Source organism: Schistocerca serialis, chromosome 2 (assembly GCF_023864345.2).
Source record: "Schistocerca serialis cubense isolate TAMUIC-IGC-003099 chromosome 2, iqSchSeri2.2, whole genome shotgun sequence".
Lineage (NCBI taxonomy): Eukaryota > Metazoa > Arthropoda > Insecta > Orthoptera > Acrididae > Schistocerca > Schistocerca serialis.
Window position 1 is genome coordinate 920496911 of NC_064639.1, and position 23718 is coordinate 920520628.

Below are 23718 nucleotides of genomic sequence, written 5' to 3' on the forward strand. Positions count from 1 at the left end.
CCATTGTTCATGGGGGCAGGGTATTACCTTTATTGCCCAAAATATCTGAATAATTTGTTTAGTATGAGTCAGATGTTTATAACGTCACTAGCAACCTCTTCGAACTATGAATCAGTGATTGTCAGTAATTATTTCTTTCACTTTTTCAAAATTGTCATTGACTACTGATAAGCTGGTGGGTCCATGGTACTTCGAATCATTAGGTGTCATACCCCCAATGAAAACATTTGTACTTCTTATGAATTGGGTCATTGCACATCAAAACATGCAGTAATTCAAGGATTTGTAACCCTTTATCTCAGATTTTCACAAAACTTTGCACATTTACTTATACCTGTAACATAGGAAATTCCGCAAAATATTTTTGGTCTCAGACTACAACTTTATTTTATAATGAACTTTAAATGTAGTGATGTTCTGATAAGTGGGCTGTGCAAGAATGTCAATGCAAAATGGTACTTAATTACATAAATGCCCATAACTCAGGTGTTTATGAAGCAAAAATTGCGGGGCTGTGGAAAAATTCTTATATCACATTTCTCCAACCTGCTGGGAACCTGATTTTGGTATCAAATAATCCCCTAGAATGTAAGCTTCCCAGTAAAATAAAAATTTTAATGGTCTTATGCTAATTGGCACACACGTCTGAAATCAAAATACTTTTTGCCATGAAGTAAAAGGGTCATTTTAAGTAAGTTCATCCACTCGCTGTCCCACTGTCTCAGATGCAAGAGTATCAAATTAGCATATTTAAGTATAATTCATTCTAGGTATGCAAGTTATCTTTAAATGTGAAAATTTATTTCCTTTCGTTGACTAATTCAGTAATTTTTTTAGAGACTGTAATGTATATGATTTGTGTGTTCAGCCATTCACCTGCTCACAGTGAGAAAAAAGTGTTCTTAGGCAGCAGTAGCTTGTTTGGAACCTTCATAGGCATGAAAACAAAGCAGCAATTGCTGAACTTCATTGTTGAGAATAACTGGCATGCAAGAATGTGTTTGGTCTCAATTGCTCTTTGTCTCTCTGTGAAACAGATCATATCTGTTTGTGGTGTGGCTCTATCATTCCACTTGTATAAAGTATGTTTTAAGTGAGTGTTCAGTTAATTGCAATGGAAAATGTGAATTCATGACTGTTGGAAAATTACTAAAAACACCTTGCAATTTGACAACCTGGTGGTAGTGGTGGTGGTGGTGGTGGTGGTGGTCTTCAGTCCAGAGACAGGTTTGACGCAGCTCTCCATGCTACTCTATCTAGTGCAAGCTTCTTAGTCACAAAGTACCTACTGCAACCTACATCCTTCTGAATCTGCTTAGTGCATTCATCTCTTGGTCTCCCTGTAGAGGTTCTACCTGCTTTTATTTCTTCATTTGTCATCCTCGGTGTCAACGTACTGGCTGAAATATGGGATTGTAATTTAGACACTGACTACTGTAAATAATGTAGCCGTCAGATGCACAGTTACATTTCACTGTCTTCTACTTCCACTTCTCGCAATCCCCCCCTCATAGATACATTTATATGGCCAGTGCAGTATTGTTCAACTTTCGATAAGCCTCATTAATAGTTTGCAGCGAACATCCACATACTACTACAATAGTTTCCTGTTGAACATCTATGAGCAGTAAAACCTAACCACAAAGTTCACAGTTCTTGAAGAGTAATCAGGTATGTATGGAGCAGACACTGACACTGTCACTGTTTAACACTTATTCCGCAGTTAATTTGAAGCCTTGTTGTTCTAATCAACACAGGTTTCTCATCTGAAACTCAGCGGTGGACTGACTGTCTTGTGACCAAAAAACGGGCCCTTATATATGATCACAATAATAGGTGCTGAAACTACACATTGTTCGAAGTTTAATTTACAGAAATTACAATTGAAACTTAACTAATTCGATTAACTGAGTACATTGAAAAATTGGTTCTTTTTAACAGTTTCTTCTACTACAAAAGTTAGATCGAATTATTTGTTTAAATAATGAAATTTACATACATAATTACACAAACAATACTTTTGACAAAACTGTTAATTACTTTGGAATTACTTGAGGGCTGGCTTTGCTAAAATGTTTTTGAATAGAGCCAAATAGATACTTTAAGATTACCAGCATTTCGTTTTCCAAGTGTTAACAATTATTACAGAATTTATATTTGTTTATGTGTCAACAATAGAATTTAAGTTATGAAACAATTACTGATTTCACCCTATAACAACAGATACTAACTAGGAGTAGTCAAAATAAATTAGGAAATCAATTACATAAATAAAACTAAGCAGAAAATTAGATCTGATGTTATATTCTTTAAAATTGAGGGCCAATCTTTCTCTTTCATGAAAATTCAGATTATAGTCAGGTATGTTAATGGTAAATTGTTAAAAGTGAAAAACGAATTTAAGGAGGCAGATGGCAAAACAAGAGGGGAATTAAAATTATCCCAGCTCACTTTGTCACATCACCCCCTCATTGGATTGACCAGATACATATTACAAATAGCTAATTGGGCAATTCAGTGACCACAAGTGATGCCAGAAATTGGGCTTAAAATTTACACACACAAAAATATTAGGAAGGTTACAGTTTATTATTTACAACAAAATACTACACATTGATCTTGTCAAAAGCCGAGAAGCGATTCTTCTTGGTGTTTTAGTTCTCTGGGGCACTCTGGGATGCTCTCTGGGGCACTCTGGGATGTTCTCTGGTTTTCTTTTCATGATCTCATTCTTATAGAAACTTGTTTATTCTTAATTGTTTATAGTCTTATATTATCATCTGTTTGATTGTTCAACTTAACAGTTGCAAAGCATCCTTATCTATCCCATGAGATTTTTTTTTAAACTAAAATATTGATTATTTATAAATTAATTTATTATATATAAATGATTTTTAATGATCTGATGGGTGCGGGAGTTCTGACTCCTGGGGAGGTGGGTGGGTGTTATAGCATGGCTGTGTTGGTAGCCCTGACTATACCGCGCAAGGCAGTTGACCTTGAACGGGACTTAGCCGCTGAGCGAGGCTGCCGGGCAACACAGGTACCCATATAAATACGGACGGAGTGCCTGATGCATAGCAATGGCTACCTGGTAAACCTTAACTGCTAAGCTGACGACTCGAACCAAACTACTGTAGCTGTCTATCATCATTCATTCGACCTAAATTGTCTCATATTACAATGGACCAACTTTGTTTCGATTTGGAGGTGCGGCCTAAAACTTTTCTCTCCCCTTGAATTTCGAGTCTCAAATTTCAGGTGCGGCTTAGATTCGGGAAAAATTTTTTTCCTTGATTTAGAGTCTCATTTTTCAGGTGTGGCTTAGATTCGAGTGCGGCTTAGATTCGAGTAAATACGGTAGATGAAGATGAAATTGGAGATACGATACTGCGTGAAGAGTTTGACACAGCACTGAAAGACCTGAGTCGAAACAAGGCCCCTGGGGGTAGACAACATTCCATTAGAACTAATGACAGCCTTGGGAGAGCCATTTCTGACAAAACTCTACCATCTGGTGAGCAAGATGTATGAGGCAGCCGAAATACCCTCAGACTTCAAGAAGAATATAATAATTCCAATCCCAAAGAAAGCAGGTGTTGACAGATGTGAAAATTACCGAACTATCAGTTTAATAAGTCACGGCTGCAAAATACTAACCTGAATTCTTTACAGACGAATGGTAAAACTGGTAGAAGCCGACCTCGGGGAAGATCAGTTTGGATTCCGTAGAAATATTGGAACACGCTAGGCAATTCTGACCCTATGACTTGACTTAGAAAACAGATTAAGGAAAGGCAAACCTACATTTCTAGCATTTGTAGATTAGAGAAAGCTTTTGACAATGTTGACTGGAATACTCTCATTCAAATTCTGAAGGTGGCAGGGGTAAAATACAGAGAGCGTAAGGCTATTTACCATTTGTACAGAAACCAGATGGCAGTTATAAGGGTCGAGGGCCATGAAAGGGAAGCAGTGGTTGAGAAGGGAGTGAGACAGGGTTGTAGCCTCTCCCTGATGTTATTCAATCTGTATACTGAGCAAGCAGTAAAGGAAACAAAAGAAAAGTTCGGAGTAGGTATTAAAATCCATGGAGAAGAAATACAAACGTTGAGGTTCGCCGATGACATTGTAATTTTATCAGGGGCAGCAAAGGACTTGGAAGAGCAGTTGAACAGAATAGACAGTGTCTTGAAAGGAGGATATAAGATGAACATCAACAAAAGCAAAATGAGGATAACGGAATGTAGTCAAATTAAGTCGGGTGATGCTGAGGGAATTAGATTAGGAAATGAGACACTTAAAAGTAGTAAAGGAGTTTTGCTATTTGGGGAGCAAAATAACTGATGATGGTCGAAGTAGAGAGGATATAAAATGTTGACTGGCAATGGCAAGGAAAGCGTTTCTGAAGAAGAGAAATTTAACATCGAGTATAGATTTAAGTGTCAGGAAGTCATTTCTGAAAGCATTTGTATGGAAGTGAAACATGGACGATAAATAGCTTGGACAAGAAGAGAATAGAAGCTTTCGAAATGTGTTGCTACAGAAGAATGCTGAAGATTAGATGGGTAGATCACATAACTAACGAGGAGGTATTGAGTAGAATTGGGGAGAAGAGGAATTTGTGGCACAACTTGACTAGAAGAAGGGATCAGTTGGTAGGACATGTTCTGAGGCATCAAGGGATGACCAATTTAGCATTGGAGGGCAGCGTGGAGGGTAAAAATCGTAGAGGGAGACCAAGAGATGAATACACTAAGCAGATTCAGAATGATGAGGGAAGGATGTAGGTTGCAGTAGGTACTGGGAGATGAAGCAGCATGCAGAGGATAGGGTAGCATGGAGAGCTGCATCAAACCGGTCTCAGGACTGAAGACAACAACAACGACAACATGCTGACACCTTTCAGTTTCCAGTTACCTTACCTCGTTGTTTGACAGAAATTCTTTAACCATGGTATCACTTTTTCTTCCATCCTCTTGTGATTCATTACTTATAACTAATACAACATAATATATACAAATACACACACATACAAACTTTTTTCTAGCATATTTCTTTACTAAAGAACCCTAATGTACAAAATTACATGAAAGTCAAAGAGTGTTTCTGATTCACTTATAAACTACAGATTGGATAGGGGAAGAGTTTGACTACCTCAGGAAACATGAAAAATTAGAGGGACAGTTGGGGTAAGCATTATCGCCACATAATGAATTTAACACAGAATGTTGAATGCCTACTTACTTGTAGATCTTACCTCTGGTTCAATGCGCACTCCATTCTCCTAACAAAATCAATACTACCCAAGCTCAGAAATGTTTAAACTGTTGTGGATCAATACTCAAACATGTAATTTGTGATACATAGGGTTTCAGGGCAATAATATTCTTTAACCCAAAAATCCTGTTAGTCTTCATGTAGGCCAATTTGTAGGAGTTGTCATGGGCAATTTGTACCACTCTGAAAGGGGGGAAATATGCAAAAATTTCTTGATCTCATCATTTACTGTGCTAGATTTTTCTTTGGTTTTGACGAGGACAGATCACCTACTCTGAAACTAGTCGGATTCACTCCCTTGTCATGCCTTCTCTTCCTTCCTGCTGCTTTCCTTTACATCATCTCTTTAGCCAATCAGATCTTTTTGTCCTCTGCTACTTCACTTACCTGAGGGAAATCCACTTCTTCTCTGATAATATTACTGGGTCTCTCATTGAACATACGCTCACATGGAGCATATCCTGACAGTTTGTTCCACGATTTGTTGATAATGTTTTCAGAATGTTGAACATGACCCGCCCAAGCAGTGTGTTTCTTACTACAATAATTCCTGCAGGCTGTTAATCTTCTTCATAACCCTTTCACTCATGTTACCTTGTGGAAAAATGTAGAAATCTTTATGTGCTTTATTTTGTGTATTGCCATACAATGTTAAAACCTCTTTGAAACAAATTGTCGACCATTATCAGACAAAAGTGATTTTGGTACCTTTACATTGCAAAAGTAATCAGATGTCAACTTCTCAATTATAGTACTAGTATTTGCCTTCTTAATTGGATATAGTTTTACATATTTTGAGAATGTGTCCAAAACAACAAAAATATATTTACAACCTCCTGTAGATGCAGGCAATGGTCCTAGAAGGTCCATTGCTATAAGCTCTTTAGGCTCGCTAGGAAAGACAGAATGCATTAAGCCTATTGATGGCACACCAGTTGTCTTTACTCTCTGACATTTATCACACCTTACTAGCCTCTGCTTAACCCTTCTCCACAAGTTGTTAAATGTTACTGTCTCCTGTATCTTAGCTACTATTTTCCTGGTCCCATAATGTCCATAACTTTTGTGCAAGTAGTCAATAAATTTATCAACATGTTGGTCAGGAAAGCATAACTTCCAGTCCTTATCATTCAAATTTTTCTTCTTAAACAACAACCCTTTTTGTATAGTATAGTATAGTACTGTTTAACCTGTGGCATGTTGTGTGAATCGTGATACTGCTTAACCAACCTTAAATTTGGATCTTCATTCTGCTCCCTTCTCATTTGCTTACAAATCCTCCTAATAAGTGTCTCATCCTTCACTCCATGCAAATAAAACAACCTTTCTTGTTCTTCATGGTTTTCACTACTGTCAGTATCCTTCTTCCCTACTGGCATACTAGATAATCGCATCAGCCACAGTGTTGTCTTTTCCTTTTACATACTGAAATATGCTCACTATTTTTATATACTTGAATTTAGCATATTTCGTGACAGTACTCACTTTTCCGTGGATGTTTATAAGATGATATTTGACTTTTTTGTGTTGGCTTCAGTAGTCTAATGAAAGTATGATTCCATAATGCTGTTTTGTAGGCTGCGGAAATGTCCTGGTTCAATGCGTTTCCTCATTTTTGGTGCTTCAAATACCATTTCTCCGAATGTGCTTCCTTTTTGATGTTTATGTAAAAAAGTAGTAGAATAACTCATTTTTGCTGGTCACTTGCAAATTATTGTAATGGAGACCTGTACATTGTTCCACCGTCACACACCAAGAGTTCACTGCCGACTGACTCCGGTCAAAGACGACTCCAGTGTCAAAGACATTTCACACAACACACAAGCTTCCACTTGTAACCAGTCTCTTTGATATTCTTCGTCACATCTGCTAATATGAATAAATATGCTGTCACTCTCAAACATATAAGCAAATTACAATTCACAAAAAATATTCTGACAAAAATATAAGAAAACATTTACAGCCTCCCTCATTAGATTTGGTATTGACAAATCCGGTAGAAAATAACACATTTCCCAGATCCATTACAATACCTTACCTCCAAATCAAATTGTTACCAGTAGAAAGCCGACCTAGTTAACCTGGTGTGTTTCAGCCTGCACTTCTGATGGTAACTCAAAGCCATATGATCTGTATACACTACAGTCTTATGTCCAAGCAAATATTACTCAAACTTTTGCAATCCAAAAATAATTGCCAAAGCCTGTAATTGTGAAATGTGATAGTTCTTTTCATGTGGCTGTAATGTTCTACTAGCAAAAGTAATAGTTTTGTGTTGAACACCCATCTCATTAGGTACTAAGTGGAAAATTTCTACCCCCAAACCACAAAAACTAGCATCAGTACTCATACAGAAAGGCAGTGAAAAAGTTGGATGCCCTAACCTCTTAGGCCGGCCGGTGTGGCCGTGCGGTTAAAGGCGCTTCAGTCTGGAACCGCGTGACCGCTTTGGTCGCAGTTTCGAATCCTGCCTCGGGCGTGGATGTGTGTGATGTCCTTAGGTTAGTTAGGTTTAATTAGTTCTAAGTTCTAGGCGACTGATGACCTCAGAAGTTAAGTCGCATAGTGCTCAGAGCCATTTGAACCTAACCTCTTACTATTTGCTAATTCTTTTTTCAAACTCTGAAATGACTCTTCACACACCATTTTCCAATTCCACATCACATTCTTTTTCAACAAATTACCAAGGCAAGGACGGTTAAATGACTGATCTGATACGAACTTTTGGTAGAAGCCAAACAACCCAAACATAGCTTTAAGATCTTTCTTGTTCTTTGGGGTGGAAAATCCCGAATAGCAGCAAGCTTTTCTGGATCAGGCTGTATAGCTTCTTCGTTAATCCTGTGACCCAAAAATGAAATCTCCTTTACAAATTCAGATTTACTTAAGTTTAGTTTCATACCTCCTCTATACATAGCCCTCAGCACTTCATTCAGAATCTTACAGTGCTTGAACCATTCTGCAGTCACTACTAGGATATCATCTCCATAGACCGTTATTTCGTTGGTAAATATCTCACCTAGCACCTTGTCAATAGCTGTGATAAGCACCCAAGCAGACAAGTTCAGACCAAATGGCACCACACAGTATTGGTAGCACTTATGTTCATGTAAAAATGCTGTACAGGGCCTACATTCCTTGGCTAAACTGATATTCCAATAGCCACAAATCACATTAAAGGAAGTCAAATTTACATCCATGGAACTTATGCAAAATTTAATCTATGTTAGCTGGTCTATCACTCTCCCCCTATTACAATTTCATTCAGCTTCCTGGAATGCAGAACCAACCTCACACCACCGTTCTTCTTCTTTACCACCACAAGTGGGTTATTGTACCTGCTGTTTGACCTTTCGATAATCCCCAATGAGACCATCTTTTGAATTTCTTTTCTCATGGCTTCCTTTTTTGAAAATGGAATTATATAAGGTTCCTCGAAAAATGGTTCATGATCCTTAAACTTTAATTTGCACTCAAAATTTTTTACTGAACCAGGCCTGTCTGAAAATGCCTTACAGTTGCTCGGGAGAATGCCTTTTTAATTCCTCCTTTTGGCTATTTGTAATCCCTTCAATATCCTCAACTCTCTTTAGTATCTCCAGCCTTACTCTCTCCTCCTCCTCCTCCTCTTCTTCTTCAGTAACCTGCTCAGTGGTCAAAACTCTTAATGGCAAATCTACTTCAGCTTGCACACACTCGTCCACACCTTCCAGAATGATACTTCATACCTACTTCCATTGCACTTAAAACTAAATTTACCACTAGCAGAATCAATATTTATATATATACACTTTATATATATTTACCTACCATTTGCACAAGAAATTAGTCCCAATTACTACTATACTCTCTGTGTAATTAATAGATTCAAAAAATGCCTGTGAAATACCATTCAGATCACTACCACTGTCTGGTGAACACTTAACCTGTATACCTTGTACACTTGCTGTTATTATAGGGTGCCACACTTCCTGTTTATTTACTGTGTTATCTTCTTCATACAACAAATCATCATTAATGCTTTCCCAGGAAAAACTATCACCCTGTTTACCAAATTGTTTATCAGACACAGTCAACTGACAGACAGTGTGGTCCTCTTCCTCAATACCCCTCTCAAACTCAAAACTCTTAATTAGGCCTAATATTATCCTCCTTTATTTTCTCTTTACTTACGACCTGGCCATCATTAACAATTATAACTTGAAATACCTCATCCCCATCACTACTGGATTCATCATTGCTATCATCATTACAACTGCTGTCAGAATCAGCCCCACTGTCACTTTCCCTATGCTTTAGATTTAGTACCTCTTCCACCTTTTTGTCCATTTCAGTCAATATTGAATCTACATTTTTATTTACTTTTACCAGTTTTTCCTCAACCACTACTGCGCACTTGGTTTCTACCTCCATTTCAAAATCATTTTTAATATGATCTATTTGTTTCTCAAGTTTAACCCTGTTTCCAGCACAAAATTTCGTGGCAGCTCTGACTTTATTTTTATTTATTTATTTATTTATTATTATTTTTTTTAAGCCTCCACCTTCCTATTATAGTCATCAAAAAGCTTTTTTCTCTCTTCTACACCTTTACTACTCATCAAAGTTAATTTCTCATTAGTGTTATGTACTACTGTCTTTACCTTTTAATCAGAATCTTTAGATACCACCTCAACCTTCTTATTTAACTCTGAAAGATTAGAGCTGACTACCCGAATCTCCTTTTCATTTCTTTCTTTAGTTCATCCTTTAAGCCAACCACATCAATTCTAATGCTATCAGTTTTGTTTTCCACCCTGCTAATGTCTTTTTACACACTACTAATCTCTTCTTTCATATTACTTTCCATCCTATTCATATTACTTTCCATATTACTCACAATTTGCCTTAACGTCGCTTCCACATTTCCGTCTGCCATAAACTTTTTCCTGTGTTGATTTTCACTACTAGATTCTTCCTCCTTAACCTTAATGACCTCATCCACTTCAAAACTGTTTTTGTCTGTTTACCTCTTTACTATAGGATTTCTGTCCCCATCCTTCAAAGTTACATTCATGTTTGATTTGTAAGTGGCTACAGAACCAGTCCCACTTAGGTCTTTCTGTTCTCTTAAAAACTTAACCTCTGCATCTTCATTCTCAGTCACACTGTCTCATTCATTAAAGTCACTCATTATGTATCACTTCATACAAAACTGTTTTTGCAATGAATTACCTTGTTTTTAATTCTCGTCTTCTGCTGCCGCTGTTGTTGCAGTTGTCGTCTCGATTTTTTGTCTGCTGCACGTTGTAATTCTCCCGGTGAAGTGTCTTGTTTATCCCAGTCAGCTGTGTCCACCTGCGTACTGATTGGCTGCTCCTGCACTCAGTGGCTGCTTCCAAAGAACCCGCTCACTGATTGGCTGCTGCATCTTCTTCATTGTAAACCACTGTTGATTTCACTTTTCAAAGTTCGCAAGTCCTTGTTTATTGTGGCTACGTATGGTATTCCTCACCCAGAAGGGCACCACATGTCGCAGTTCCACCTGACTTTATTTCTTCGTTTGTTGTCCTCAGTGTGGACGTACCAGCTGAAATGTGGGATTGTAATTTAGACACTGACTACTGTAAATAATGTAGCCTACAGATGCACAGTTGCGTTCCACTGTCTTCTACTTTCACTTTTCACAACCCCTCATATACACATATATATGGCCAGTGCACTGTTGTTTAGCTTTCTATAAGCCTCATTAATAGTTCGCAGGCGAACATCCACATACTACTACAATAGTTTCCTGTTGAACATCTATGAGCAGTAAAACCTAACCACAAAGTTCACAGTTCTTGAAGAGTAATCAGGTATGTATGGAGCAGACACTGACACTGTCACTGTTTAACACTTATTCCGCAGTTAATTTGAAGCCTTGTTGTTGTTCTAATCAACACAGGTTTCTCATCTGAAACTCAGCGGTGGACTGACTGTCTTGTGACCAAAAAACGGGCCCTTATATATGATCACAATAATAGGTGCTGAAACTACACATTGTTTGAGGTTTAATTTACAGAAATTACAATTGAAACTAAACTAATTCGATTAACTGAATGCATTGAAAAATTGGTTCTTTTTAACAGTTTCTTCTACTACAAAAGTTAGATCGAATTATTTGTATAAATAATGAAATTTACATACATAATTACACAAACAATACTTTTACAAAACTGTTAATTACTTTGGAATTACTTGAGGGCTGGCTTTGCTAACATGTTTTTGAATATAGCCAAATAGATACTTTAAGATTACCAGCATTTCGTCTTCCAAATGTTAACAATAATTATAGAATTTATACTGGATTATATGTGAACAATAGAATTTAAGTTATGAAACAATTACTGATTTCACTCTATAACAAAAGATACTAACTAGGAATAGTCAAAATAAATTAGTAAATCAATTACATAAATAAAACTAGGCAGAAAATTAGAGCTGGTGTTATATTCTTTAAAACTGAGGGCCAATCTATCTCTTTCGTGAAAATGCAGGTTATAGTGACGTTTCTTAATGGTATATTGTTAAAAGTGAAAAAACGAATTTAAGGAGGCAAAACGAGGGGAATTAAGGTCATCCCAGCTTGCTTTGTCACATGCCTCTACGATTTTTACCCATCATGCTGCCCTCAAATACTAAATTAGTGATCCCTTCATGCCTCAGAACATGTCCTACCAACTGATCCTGTCTTCCAGTCAAGTTGTGCCACAAACTCCTCTTCTCCCCAATTCTACTCAATACCTCCTCATTAGTTATGTGATCTACCCATATAATCTTCAGCATTCTTTTGTAGCACTACATTTCAAAAGCTTCTATTCTCTTCTTGTCCAAACTATTTATTGTCCATGTTTCATTTCCGTACATAGCTACACTCCATACAAATATTTTCAGAAACGACTTCCTGACACTTAAATCTATACTCGATGTTAACAAATGTCTTTTCTTCAGAAACGCTTTCCATGCCACTGCCAGTCTACATTTAATATCCTCTCTACTTCGACCATCATCAGTTATTTTGCTCCCCAAATAGCAAAACTCATCTACTACTTTGTGTCGCATTTCCTAACCTGATTCCCTCAGCATCACCTGATTTAGTTACACTACATTCCATTATTCTCCTTTTACTTTTGTTGATGTTCATCTTATATCCTTCTTTCAAGACACTGTCCATTCTGTTCAACCTGCTCTTCTTTGTCCTTTGCTGTCTCTGACAGAATTAAAATGTCGTCGGCGAACCTCGAAGTTTTTATTTTTTCTCCATGGATTTTAATTCCTTTACTGCTTGCTCAATGTAGAGATTGAATAACATCTGGGAGAGGCTACAACCTTGTCTCACTCCCTTCCCAACCACTGTTTCCCTTTCGTGCCGCTCGACTCTTACAACTGCCATCTGGTTTCTGTACAAATTGTAAATAGCCTTACGCTCTCTGTATTTTAGCCCTGCCACCTTCAGAATTTGAATGAGAGTATTCCAGTTAACGTTGTCAAAAGCTTTCTCTAAGTCTACAAATGCTAGAAACGTAGGTTTGCCTTTTCTTAATCTTTCTTCTAAGATAAGTCGTAAGGTCAGTATTGCCTCACGTGTTCCAGTGTTTCTACGGAATCCAAACTGATCTTCCCCGAGGTTGGCTTCTACTAGTTTTTCCATTCGTCTGTAAAGAATTCGTGTTAGTATTTTGCAGCTGTGACTTATTAAGCTGATAGTTCGGTAATTTTCACATCTGTCAACACCTGCTTTCTTTGGGATTGGAATTATTATATTCTCCTTGACGTCTGAGGGTATTTCGCCCGTCTCATACATCTTGCTCACCAGATGGTAGAATTTTGTCAGGGCTGGCTGTCCCAAGGCTATCAGCAGTTCTAATGGAATGTTGTCTACTCCTGGGGCCTTGTTTTGACTTAAATCTTTCAGTGTCTGTCAAACTCTTGACGGAGTATCTTATCTCCCATTTTATCTTCATCTGCATGCTCTTCCATTTCCGTAATATTGCCCTCAAGTACGTCGCCCTTGTATAGACTCTCTATATACTCCTTCCACCTTACTGCTTTCCCTTCATTTCTTAGAACTGGTTTTCCGTCTGAGCTCTTGATATTCATACAAGTGGTTCTCTTTTCTCCAAAGGTCTCTCTTAATTTTTCTGTAGGTGGTATCTATCTTACCCCTGGTGATATATGCCTCTACGTCCTTGCATTTGTCCTCTAGCCATCCATGCTTAGCCATTTTGCACTTCGTGGTGATCTCATTTTTGAGACGTTTGTATTCTTTCTTGCTTGCTTCATTTACTGCGTTTTTATTTTTTCTCTCTTCATTAGTTAAATTCAATATTTCTTCAGTTACCCAAGGATTTCTACTAGCCCTTGCCTTTTTACGTACTTGATCCTCTGCTGCCTTCACTATTTCACCTCTCAAAGCTACCCATTCTTCATCTACTATATTTCTTTCCCCCATTCTTGTCAATCGTTCCCTAATGCTCTCCCTGAAACTCTCAACAACCTCTGGTTCTGTCAGTTTATCCAGGTCCCATCTTCTTGAATTCCTACCTTTTTGCAGTTTCTTCAGTTTTAACTACACTTCATAATTAATAGATTGTGGTCGGAGTCCACATCTGTCCCTGGAAATGTTTTACAATTTAAAACCTGGTTCTTAAATCTCTGTCTTACCATTATATAATCTGTCTGAAACCTTCCAGTGTCTCCAGGCCTCTTCCATGTATACAACCTTCTTTCATGAATGTTAAACCATGTGTTAGCTAGGATTAAGTTATGCTCTGTGCATAATTCAACCAGGCGGCTTCTTCTCTCTTTCCTTACCCCCATTCCATATTCATCTTCTACTTTTCCCTTTCTGTCTTTTCATACTATCTAATCCCTGATGACTATTAAATTTTCGTCTCCTTTCACTGTCTGAATAATTTCTTTTATTTCATCATACATTTTTTCAATCTCGTCGTCATCTGTGGAGCTAGTAGGCGTATAAACTACTGCTGTGGTAGGTCTGGGCTTTGTGTCTATCTTGGCTACAATAATGCTTTTACTATGCTGTTCGCAGTAGCTTACCTGTGCTCCTACTTTTTTATTCATTATTAAACCTACTCCTGCATTACCTCTATTTGATGTTGTATTTATAGCCCTGTTTTCACCTGACCAGATGTGTTGTTCCTCCTGCAACCGAACTTCACTAAATCCCACTATATCTAACTTTAATCTATCCATTTCCCTTTTTAAATTTTCTAACCTACGTAACTGATTAAGGAATCTGACATTCCACGTTCGTTTCTCCTGATAACGACATCCTGAGTAGTCCCCGCCCAAAGATCTGAATGGGGGACTATTTTTACCTCCGGAATATTTTACCAAAGAGGTCGCCATCATCATTTAACCGTACAGTAAAGCTGCATGCCCTAGGGAAAAATCACGGCTGGAGTTTCCCCTTGCTTTCAGCAGTTTGCAGTACCAGCACAGCAGGGCCATTTTGGTTAATGTTACAAGGCCAGATCAGTCAATCATTCAGATTGTTGCCTGCACCTACTGAAAAGGTTGCTGCCCCTCTTCAGGAATCAAATGTTTGTCTGACCTCTCAACAGATACCCCTCCATTGCGGTTGTATCTACGGTACGGCCATCTGTATCGCTGAGGCAAGGTCCATGGTTCATCAGGAGTTTGACAACCTAGGCGTTAGTAAAAATTCTACAAAAAGAAGAAGAGCTGAGTGAAGATAAACGAGATTTGATATTGCTACGATCCAATATAAGCTTTACACAAGATCAAGAAAGTGCTACTATATGTGGACATCACAGATTCTATTACTCACCAGTTTTTGAAAGTCATCAAAGAACTTGTGATCCTTTCAAAAAACGCAGACAGACTTAAAAAATCTTTGTCAGTTTGCTTGTCTTTGTGTAAAACATTAAGTGGTAAAAGAACCTATGTGAAACCAAGCCAAAAACTGTGCACAAAATGTTGTGAGATTCGTGAACAGAAAACTAACATCATGATAGAAACGAAAGTGATGTAAATGACCTGAGGTGGCATTTCGTGACACGGTACAAAAAAGTCAAAGTATTGAGGATGCAAGTAAAACTTTACACAATTTAGGTTGCTCTCCCTTAAAACTTCGCTCCATTTTAAATCACAGCAAGGCTTCATATGGCAAAAATAAGCTAGAAAAAGTGAAGCACATTTTGGAAAGAATAGTGTGTTGGGCATGAGGTTGCAGTGGTGAAGATTCTGACTGTAGAGAAGAAAAATTTGATGATGAAATTGTTAAGAAAGCTGAAGAAATTGGATGCCATGATATTACTGATAGGAAAAGTGGCTAGTGTAATGGTACCTGAAAAAATTCAAATTTAAATTAAGCTCCACGCTCTTCTTCAAAAGAAAACAAAATGTCAGAATTTAATGTTAGTGAGTGTGTGGTTTGACAAGCAAGGAAACTGAAAACAGAAATGATATTTTATCAATTCCTAGACAAAAAAGATGGAAAGTTATTCCTGCTGAACTGGTAAAGATTGTCACTGATTTCTACCAAAATGATGAATGTACTCGAACGATATCGGGAGCAAAAAACAAAGTTAGAATTCAGAAGAATGTGAATATGCAAAAAAGACTCATCCTTTGCAACTTGTTTGTTGTTGTTGTTGTGGTCTTCAGTCCTGAGACTGGTTTGATGCAGCTCTCCATGCTACTCTATCCTGTGCAAGCTTCTTCATCTCCCAGTACCTACTGCAACCTACATCCTTCTGAATCTGCTTAGTGTATTCATCTCTTGGTCTCCCTCTACGATTTTTACCCTCCACGCTGCCCTCCAATACTAAATTGGTGATCCCTTGATGCCTCAGAACATGTCCTACCAACCGATCCCTTCTTCTGGTCAAGTTGTGCCACAAACTTCTCTTCTCCCCAATCCTATTCAATACTTCCTCACTAGTTATGTGATCTACCCATCTAATCTTCTGCATTCTTCTGTAGCACCACATTTCTAAAGCTTCTATTCTCTTCTTGTCCAAACTATTTATCGTCCATGTTTCACTCCCATACATGGCTACACTCCATACGAATACTTTCAGAAATGACTTCCTGACACTTAAATCAATACTGGATGTTAACAAATTTCTCTTCTTCAGAAACGCTTTCCTTGCCATTGCCAGCCTACATTTTATATCCTCTCTACTTCGACCATCATCAGTTATTTTGCTCCCCAAATAGCAAAACTCCTTTACTACTTTAAGTGTCTCATTTCCTAATCTAATTCCCTCAGCATCACCCGACTTAATTCGACTACATTCCATTATCCTCGTTTTGCATTTGTTGTTCATCTTATATCCTCCTTTCAAGACACTGTCCATTCCATTCAACTGCTCTTCCAAGTCCTTTGTTGTCTCTGACAGAATTACAATGTCATCGGCGAACCTCAAAGTTTTTATTTCTTCTCCATGAATTTTAATACCTACTCCGAATTTTTCTTTTGTTTCCTTTACTGCTTGCTCAATATACAGATTGAATAACATCGGGGAGAGACTACAACCCTGTCTTACTCCCTTCCCAACCACTGCTTCCCTTTCATGTCCCTCGACTCTTATAACTGCTATCTGGTTTCTGTACAAATTGTAAATAGCCTTTCGCTCCCTGTATTTTACCCCTGCCACCTTTAGAATTTGAAAGAGAGTATTCCAGTTAACGTTGTCAAAAGCTTTCTCTAAGTCTACAAATGCTAGAAACGTTGGTTTGCCTTTTCTTAATCTTTCTTCTAAGATAAGTCGTAAGGTCAGTATTGCCTCACGTGTTCCAGTGTTTCTACGGAATCCAAACTGATCTTCCCCGAGGTTGGCTGCTACTAGTTTTTCCATTCGTCTGTAAAGAATTCGTGTTAATATTTTGCAGCTGTGACTTATTAAGCTGATAGTTCGGTAATTTTCACATCTGTCAACACCTGCTTTCTTTGGGATTGGAATTATTATATTCTTCTTGAAGTCTGAGGGTATTTCGCCTGTTTCATACATCTTGCTCACCAGATGGTAGAGTTTTGTCAGGACTGGCTCTCCCACGGCCGTCAGTAGTTTCAATGGAATATTGTCTACTCCGGGGGCCTTGTTTCGACTCAGGTCTTTCAGTGCTCTGTCAAACTCTTCACGCAGTATCGTATCTCCCATTTCATCTTCATCTTCATCCTCTTCCATTTCCATAATATTGTCCTCAAGTACATCGCCCTTGTATAAACCCTCTATATACTCCTTCCATCTTTCTGCTTTCCCTTCTTTGCTTAGAACTGGGTTTCCATCTGAGCTCTTGATATTCATACAAGTCGTTCTCTTATCTCCAAAGGTTTCTTTAATTTTCCTGTAGGCGGTATCTATCTTACCCCTAGTGAGATAGGCCTCTACATCCTTACATTTGTCCTCTAGCCATCCCCGCTTAGCCATTTTGCACTTCCTGTCGATCTCATTTTTGAGACGTTTGTATTCCTTTTTGCCTGTTTCACTTACTGCATTTTTATATTTTCTCCTTTCATCAATTAAATTCAATATTTCTTCTGTTACCCAAGGATTTCTACTAGCCCTCGTCTTTTTACCTACTTGATCCTCTGCTGCCTTCACTACTTCATCCCTCAAAGCTACCCATTCTTCTTCTACTGCAACTTAAGAGAACTGAACTCTTGTTTTAAATTGGCGAATCCAAACATGAACATTGGTCTTTCTAAATTTTGTTCAGTAGGACAGAAGTGGTGTATTTTAGCTGGTGCTTCTGGCACCCATTCAGTGTGTGTGTGTGTGTGTGTGTGTGTGTGTGTGTGTGTGTGTGTGTGTGTGTGTGTGTGTGTGTTTGTCCACCAAAACGTAAAACTGCTTTTGGATGTGGAACATGAGTTCAGCCAGTGGATGAACACAGATCATCGGGCAGAATTGGTAAAGCAGTCTGCAGCTGTTGGTGAACACGTAGACTTGTTGGTAACAAAATTACAGCCATTTAAATCACAGTCATTTATATCTAAGTGTGAGTCAAAATCATTGAAAAAATTTAAAGAAAATCTAATACCAGAAAAAGGAATTCTGTTAGTGGACTTTGCTGAAAACTACAGTTTTGTAATTCAGAATGAAATTGAGTTACCGCTGGACAAGCCATCCCGTGTGATAACAAACGACTGCTTTGTAAGTGATGGTATGGAACATGATGAAGGGTTTGTAAATGCTGTCCAGAAAGAAATGGTTAAGTGGCTGGCAGAACACTACCCACAAGTGAAGAAAGTGCTTTATTTCACTGATAAATGTGCTGCTGAATATCAAAATAGAAAAAGCTTTAAAATTTTGTGAGCACAAAATATTTTTGTATTGATGCTGAACACTCCTATTTTTTTTACTAGCCACACTAAATCTGTGTATGATAGTTTAGGAGGAAGTATAAAATGTTTATTGAGAAGAGCTAGTCTTTTACTAGTGGATGATGCACAAATAACATCTGTTGTTTATGATTTCTGCAAATCTAACATTGACAAATGTTTTTTTCACTGTTTAGAAAAGTAGATGTAGATTTCCTCCACAAGAACCTCAAGAAGAGATTTTTGACAATCTGCACAATACCTGGTACCAGGAATTTTCATCATTACAAACCACTTTCTTGTGATTCTTTAGAGATTAAGAGAGTAACTCCTTCTGGAAAGCCTTCCTAGATTTTTTCATTCATTGAAAATGCCTCACAATGGATACACACTCGTCCTCTACAAAATTCTTTTGTAAGTGGTACTTTGCCTTCGTCAGAAATATCTGTAATGGAGAAAAAGTGGTTCAGCGTCTCCTCCTCCACCCATCAGGACCAGCAGTGTCCACCATTTGACCTGAGAAGGAAGACTCTTGTTTTGTGCCTTTGGAAAACATCTTACATGCTATTGGTGTACCTAAATCATCATCATTAGGCAGAATGTACTACTTTAATGAAAAAGATATGAAGTTAACAGTATATAATTTGTCACAGTTGATTAAAAACAAAGATGCTCTTAAGAAGTTTCATTTATAGTTTTAGGGATCCTCACTGCTGAACATGTACATTTTAAATTAACATTAGTGTGGCTAGAACAGTGGTTGTTTATAGATGCTAATTTGACACCATAAGTAAAGTTAGCCCATGTAATGAAAATGTTTCGATTAAATTTATTACTTTTGGCTCTGTGTTTTCATGAGGCAGCCTTACTATAGGTTGGCAGTTTACATAATCTGATTTGAATGATCTTCTGAACAGTTATTTGATAGATGATAAATGAACATCCAATACCTATAAAAATTCATGGTGGTGCTTCTTTCCGATAAAAATTAATCTTGTATAAGCTGTCTAGACCACAACAGCTTAAGTTGATTTTCTGTATTCACGTAAGTCAAGAATAGTTATTCATTTTTCCCAATAAGGATACATCCCTTCTGTGACATCTGGGGAAATATGACAGTGATGTGTTGAAAATAAGATTCTGCCTGCTGCAGCATTTATGTTCGTAAAAAATTTCCAATTTTTTTCGCCCACAAAACCACATGAAGTATATGGAGAAATTTTGCATTGACTATTCCCGTGCAAAAAGTAACAAGTAGAAAAAGTTTTGTGAAAATTTATATTTATGTGTGTGTCCATTCATAGAAAAACCATTAATAATTTTATTTTATTATAATCTGTACTGTCTTGGGAATTATTTAAGACCAATTAAAAGTTCCCACCTGGATGGAGAACTGTGGTATAAGCATTTTGTAATGTCTATACTTTTTCCAGAAACTGGAAAGTGACACAAATTAAATTTTTTTCTGTTGTTCTTTGTAACTTTACTGCTTAACTAATTACATGTCTGTTAAGTATGTGCTTCTGTTAACTTGTGAAGAAAATTTCCAAATCAGAAGCTTCATAAACACCTGAGTTATGGGCATTTGTGTAGATAAGTGCAATTTTGTGTTGAAATTCTTGCAGAGCCCAGTTATCAGAATATCACTACATTTAAAATGTGATATTAAAAAAAAGTTTTAGTCTGAGAGCAAAAAGATTTTGCCCAAGTTCATATGTTATAGGGTCAAGCAAATGTGGAAAGTTTCATGAAAATCTGAGATGACAGGTGACATGACCTGCGTGATTTGACATGGAATGACCCAATCCTTATTTTATTCTAGGAGATACATCAAAAAGCTATATTCAAATTTCTCTTGTATTGCTGCATTTTATCCTGAAAAAGCAAAATGTAAATTCTTTGTTTCTAGACGCTCCAAAAAATGTAACATTTTGACAGTTGAAAAGTATGTATCTGATATAAAATTATGAGATAGAATTACAGGCCAGTAATTATATTCAGGATGTGTAATTTTAGCAGTGTCGATACATATAAAAATATACAACACTATCTACCTTACAGAATTAACAGTTTGTTCCCAGAAGGGGGGGGGGGTGGAAACTGTGGTGGTTGGATTATTCCATAAAGTTCTACAATTTTACAGTATTTTTGGTCAGAGCTCACATCCTCATGATTAGGGCATTAGTAAATACTCACACCATAGTTCTGCTTGTATTTACTGCAACTTAGACTGTGAGAGAAATCTACTTTCTGAAGTGACTAGTGATTAACGACGTTGGGACACTATAGGCTTACCATATTTTAAATAGTGGATTCTTCATATACAAAAAGTGCAAGATTACCATAATCATAAAAACTATGTACTATAATATAATTATGGAATACAGTCTTTGCAAAGACAACAGTTAGTCACGGCATCATATTGTAAATTTCTAGATTGTGATTATAATATTTCTGATGACACAATGAGACAGAGGGATGCTATGTAGCTCTTGCTCTTAAATGCGTTTGGGTGGGGAAGGGCGGGGGGGGGGGGGGGGGGGGGGAGGGGGGCACCGTAAAACTTCAATTTTGAGGAAACTGACATATAAAAGGCTGAAATTTATGTTGCTTTTGTATGGCAAAGTAGATAATTATTTTGTAATTTGTGTTGCTGAAAGATAAGTGTAAATTTGTTGTTAACATGGCATCAGGTGTAGTGAGTGGGCCTGACAAAATACCCAGTGAGCGGGATATTTATAAATGGGCATTTGCCCAAATAGTGCTTTTAAAGTTTTTACTGCTAGAATGTATAATTACCATTTAAAATAATGGATGAAACAAAACTCCAGATATTAAAAGCTAGTAAATCTTTACGCTTAAGTCTACATAGGTCATTCATTGCTTTATTACCAAGAATGAAAGGAAAGAAGAGGGAAACTTTTTTTTTACTATAATTCCAACTTTCTGTACCAAGGGAGGGTTCCAAACAGGTGTGTAGTGATAAGCCAGTAAAAAAAAAGTTAAATTATTGCTTTGTAATGTAACACACTTTATAATCATGTCAAATCTCAGAATATTGTTGAGGAATGATTATTGATAGCAAAATTATTACTCAATACGTTTAACAGCTGGCATGTTTCGCTTCAATGTATTCATAAATATTAAAATGTTTTCAGTGAAAAAAATGCTTGATTGGCAGGTGTAATAATTGAGACAGAATGTAATTTCCTATTTTGTTCCATTTTTCTGTTGTGTACTACCCCAAGAACTGATCTCAGTAAAGATGTAAAAAGTTATGTTTACAGTCAAATTTATTTCTCCTAATAATTCTAACTCTCAAGCAGCTTTTTCAGCTTGATTACCCAACCAGTAAAGAAGCAGTGTTTGCAAAACACCTGTTCCAGTACAAAATATCAGCTTAATTTTTTTTATAAGTGCCCCTTATCAATGAATCATTAAAATGCATAAATGTGAGGGCGTTTATGAATTTTGGGCATTTTCCTAGACTTTTATCCTGGGCATTTGCCCCAACTTATAAAATGCCCAGGAATTTTACATCACTAATCAAGTGTAAACATTTTTTTGTTTATTTATAGACACAATCACATGTTTATGAAACAGTCATAACCGGTTTCGGCCATACAGTGACCATCTTCAGATGCTAAAACAATACAAAAGAAAATTTATATTAAAACCTAAAAAATAAGTGTTGTATTTACCCAAGCTTATTAGTAATCAAACTGAATTTATGCGAAGTACATATAGTTCATATCTAAAAGTGGCATACACTGAACACAGGTTAATGCATTGTCAAACTAGCTATAAATAGAAAACACCGGTCTTGTATAGATATAAAATATTGTTAGATTTTGTTCACCGTCTTTGCGCTAGATGCGCGCGTCCTCAATAAGATAGTCATAATTTTTCAAAAGCCTAAAATATACAAATTTACTATTAATATTTAGGTCAAATGTATTTAAAATTTAAGATTACAGAGTAGATTGTTAATTCAGTAAAATAACATTTCAGAACAAGGAGAAAACATTGCTATAGATGAAAATAGTAGTAGCACTTGTAGAGTCTATTTCTGACACCTTATGGTGCTGTATTTCTGGCTATTGCCCGTGTCGTCCCTGTCGTACCAATGGACAATGGCATAAAGAGGCAATAGCCAGAAATACAGCACCATCGGGCGTCAGAAATACACCCTCCAAGTGCTACAATTATTTTCATCTATAGCAATCTTTTCTCCTTGTTCCGAAATGTTATTTTACTGATTTAACGATCTGTTCTGTAATCTTAAATTTTATGTACATTTGACCTAAATATTAATAGAAATTTGTATATTTTAGACTTTTGAAAAATTATAACTATCTTATAGAGGATGCACGCATCTAGCGCAAAGACGGTGAACAAAATCTAACAAATTTTTATATCTATATAAGACCGATGTTTTATATTTTTTAGCTAGTTTGACAACGCATTAACCTGTGTTTAGTGTATGCCGCCTTTAGGTATGAACAATATGCATTTTGCATAAATTCAGTTTGTTTTTGTGGTCTTCAGTCCAGAGACTGGTTTGAAGCAGCTCTCCATGCTACTCTATCCTGTGCAAGCTTCTTCATCTCCCAGTACCTACTGCAACCTACATCCTTCTGATTCTGTTTTGTGTATTCATCTCTTGGTCTCCCTCTATGATTTTTACCCTTCACGCTGCCCTCCAATACTAAATTGGTGATCCCTTGATGCCTCAGAATATGCTCTACCAACCTATCCCTTCTTCTAGTAAAGTTGTGCCACAAATTTCTCTTCTCTCCAATTCTATTCAATACCTCCTTGTTAGTTATAGATTACTAATAAGTGTGGTTATGTATTGCATATATTTTTTAGGTTTTAATATAAATTTTCTTTTGTATTGTTTTAGCATCTGAAGATGGTCATTGTATGGCCAAAACTGGTTATGACTGTGTCATAAACATGTGATTGTGTCTATAAATAAACAAAAACTTTTTACAAGAGAATCAATCACGCACTCCATAGACAAAATGTCATTTTTTCCACTAATCAAGTGTGTTGCTGAAACACACTCACTTCAGTTATAGGGTTACTTTCTGTGACGC

General features: G+C 37.0%; 1 protein-coding gene across 1 annotated transcript in view; it reads left to right on the plus strand.

Annotated features, from left to right (window-relative positions):
- LOC126458288 (ubiquitin carboxyl-terminal hydrolase 7) overlaps positions 1-23718 on the plus strand; it is a 216205-nt gene that overhangs the window by 63520 nt on the left and 128967 nt on the right. The window lies entirely within an intron of this gene.